Consider the following 3,778-nt stretch of genomic DNA (forward strand, 5'->3'; position numbering starts at 1 on the left):
GAAAAAATAAAGATCTTTGTGGAGCTGTAGGAAACGAGGTCAATCTCTTTGTATGTACAGTTTCTGTGGAATGTCCGTTTTTTTGTTTTTTTTTTCGAGCTGGGACTGGGAGTGGGGAGCCCCTGGAAGCCACATTGTGTGACAAAGGCCATTCAGGGCGAAGTTTGAGGAAGCAGATTGTAGCTTTGTAAGTCCTTCGTTCAAACTAGCCCCCTCACGCACACACACACAGACATAAAAAAATTTTAAAAATCCTGCTTAGGGTGCCTACTCGCAGCCCGTAGGAGAACCAGAACCGAAGAATGCCTAAAGCGGATGCAAAACATAACAAAGGCAGTTGAAATATTTCCCCATTTCCCCTACATGGTCTTTGTGACAAGTCCGAGTTGAGAAGTGGTCGGGGCGATCTCTTCCGCTAATGAATACTACACATGATCCGTTTCAAATCCTGGAGCTGCTGCTCTTTTGTATAACATGCGAGCTCATCCATATGTGAATAATAAAATGAACGACGCAAACTTTGAGCGACAACCCTTGCTCAAGCTTAACAAGATCTAGAACCCCCTCCGCCCCCCCCCCCCCCCCCACACACACACACACACACACTGCCGAACGCCTACATCATTAAACGTCTTCAAACGAATTCTATATGCTTGTGTCCGCATTGTGAAGGTGCAACGACCACGAAGAGGGAGCCAGTTTTTCTTCTTGAGTACTTGTGCAAATGTGCAATATAGGTTGGAAGTAGTTCATAGTTATGAGCGCTAAAGATGTGCCTTCACACAATAAAGTAATTGGAAAAGTAACGATTACTTCTTTAAGTAATGTCCAATTACTTTTGCCGTCGAGTAATCAAGTAATCTAATCGAATACTTTTTAGCCAAGAGTAATAGTAATTGTAATCGATTACTTTTTTTTAGTAACGTGTACAAGACTGGCTATTAGAAGCAGGTCGCTTTTTGAGCACACTTGCGGTGGAACGGCACACGGCCCGAAATCAGTAAATCCAGTAGAACAGTAGAACCCTTGTTGTTTTGTATATTCAGTGGGTTTTGAAATAGCAGACAACGCCACAACGAGCCAGGGGGGGGGGGGGGGGGGGGGGGGGGGCTATGTTACACGTTTTGGACTCCCAGGCGACTAGGGAGAAGGAAGTGACGTCAACAACGCTCTTTAGATGTTGATTAATGGAGTCGCTGATGACGCGATGCGTGGTGCTGCTAAGATACATTCATTCACACCTACGTCACTTCCTTCTCCCTAGTCGCCTGGGAGTCCAAAACGTGCAACATAGCCCCCCTGGGCACCACCACCCGCCTCAGTAGGAACTGCACTACGGTGACGGGGCGACAGCAACCGACACAGATGTCCATGAATAAAGAAACAAAAAAAAAACAAAAAAAAAAGACACAGATGTCCAATGGATACGCCATTCCGCGTACAGCGTCGGCTTCACGAGCCGACGCTGCGCTTCAAATCGCGTTCTGGACGATTTTTTTTTTCACTTTTTTTTTAATTTTTTAAAACATAGCGCCCGTGACGGGCGCTATGTTTACGTGTAGGGACAGGAGCGCGAAGCGTGGGTTAATGTGCTTGTAAATTACAAGTTAATTCTCACTGTTCACACCACATACAACACAGGACGGGCCCCCTCACTCTTGCCGGCCGCGCTACGGTGGCGGGGCCCCCTCACTCTTGCCGGCTGCACTACAGCGACGGGCCCCTCACCATAGTGAGTGTCTAAAATGCCGCCCGAGTACCCAACGAACTAGTGAAATGCTTCGCTGTAAAGCTCCCGGATGGCGTCGCGCCAGCTGTGCTGAAGGTCGAATCCTCAAAAGCAGACCGCTCTTTGAGCGCACTTGCGGTCAAGCAAATCGCAAAACTACTTTTTTCGGATGACGAAGCCTCTGATCTGAGTCCGCATCAGAGTCCACCAATCGAGTTTGTTCGGTCGTGAACTTTTAAGATTGAGCGTGTTGAGCTACCCGCTGTACGTCGAAAGAGCCTCCCAGATCTCCACCGCGTTGGGCACAGATATCTTTCTGCACAGGCACTCGAATCGGAATAAGTGAGCGGCCGCGTCGTTTGTCCGGTTGATCGGAGTATCTGTGATAGCACAATTGAAGTCGAAACCACAACTGAGAAGTAAAGAAGCAAACCATTTCCTCTTCACAGACTCGGGCTCAAATGTAGGCTTTACCCGTTTGCGTCCGTCGATAGCTCAGTTGGTAGAGCGGTGGACTGTAGAAGTGAGAACTGTGGGAATCCATAGGTCGCTGGTTCAAATCCGGCTCGACGGACAGTGCTTTTGTAGGCTTAACATTTTACAATTTGTTTTCTCGCATACTTGCAAGTTTTCAAAGAAATTTTAAACTTACACCAAGTCACCCCACCATCACTACTATTGTCATTTATGTTTTGTTTCACAGTGGTGTTATCAGTCATATGCAGTTTTTACCTGCATGAACCAAATCATATTTTTGTAAAAATCTAAGGAATCATATAGATTTTATTTACATCGGATGAACCTTTTTTTTTTTAAATCACTGTAGCTATAAAACAGTTATTCATAATAACATACATTTTGCAATATGGACGACTTATTGATCAATCCGTTCAATTACTGAAAACAACCCGGAAAAAAAGAATTACTGCAAATTAAAACTGGAGTTTAATAGACGACTTTTTTTATTGAATAAACCCCACCATAGTGGAGAAAAATAGCTTGATTTCTTTTAGTTAGCGAAGAAACTTTATCTGCTTTTTGTTTCGCTTTCAGATTTCCTTAATATAGGACATTACTTTTCTAGTTTTTTTTGTTTTTTTTTTTTTCAGATTTCTTTTTTATCCCTATTTACGTGCCATAAGACGTTACGTACCTGACGAACGAAGTGAATGGCCGAAAAAAAGCTCAAGGCATTTCGATGGCCTCAGAAAACCACTGCATCGTGTTCCTGTTCAGCCTGATATAAGGCGTTCTTGCTTCAGGGTCCCTTTAGTATAATTTCATACAGAAAGCAACAAAGGAGGGACAAATGGTAAATAAAAAGATTTAGGATTATTTTTGTAGAGAAGAATTGGTTTTTATCATCACGGTAAAACAAGTCTCAATTAAATGACGATTAAAATCATTTTGATTTTCATTTTCTACCGTGATTTTTAACGCAAATTAGGAGGAAATTTGCGTTCTTTTTTTATCCCATGCCTCTCGCTCATCAGTATATGCTCTAAGACAATGACACATGCAGTATACATAAGTGTTAAAAGTCAGATTACAGCGGTGTAGCCAGGATTTCATTTCGGAAAACGGGGGGGGGGGAGGTGGAGGGGGTTAACGTTCCTTCAAACGACGCAGGGTGAGCTCGGGGGTGCGGAAGCTCAGGCAAAGATTATGGAGGCGCTGTTACGATAAAACAGGTAAAGATGCGTTGTCAGTTTTCAAAATGGCGCAGGCTTCAATAACGAGTTTTCGTAGACCGTGTTTCTCCTTCCGCTGAGCCCTCCGCAACGAAGAAGCCGCCACTGCGCCTGCACGCCGATGCCTTGACAGTAGAGTTCTGCGTATCGTAGCGGGTTGCGGAGAGCCGTTGCGGGACAGCGGAAACGATCTACGAAAACTCCTTATTCAGAGCAATACGGGCGTGGTGGCTCACCGTTTTACTGTTGTCGTAGTTCCGGCCCGCCAACTTTAAAGGCTTCCTCACAGCACACAACTCCCTCCGCTTTTTTTAGGTAGCACTGCATTACTAACATGTAAAAGCCAGAGAAAACACAA

The 3,778-nt window shown here is 44.7% G+C and overlaps 1 non-coding gene across 1 annotated transcript; it reads left to right on the plus strand.

Annotated features, from left to right (window-relative positions):
* Positions 1 to 2,213: 2,213 nt before the first annotated feature.
* Trnay-gua lies at positions 2,214 to 2,303 on the plus strand. Its single transcript is given in 2 exon segments — positions 2,214 to 2,250; positions 2,268 to 2,303. It is a non-coding gene; the product is annotated as a tRNA-Tyr (tRNA).
* Positions 2,304 to 3,778: the final 1,475 nt, after the last annotated feature.

The sequence above is a fragment of the Ixodes scapularis genome, unplaced genomic scaffold (genome assembly GCF_016920785.2).
Source record: "Ixodes scapularis isolate PalLabHiFi unplaced genomic scaffold, ASM1692078v2 PGA_scaffold4__175_contigs__length_147842914, whole genome shotgun sequence".
In the NCBI taxonomy this organism is placed as follows: domain Eukaryota; kingdom Metazoa; phylum Arthropoda; class Arachnida; order Ixodida; family Ixodidae; genus Ixodes; species Ixodes scapularis.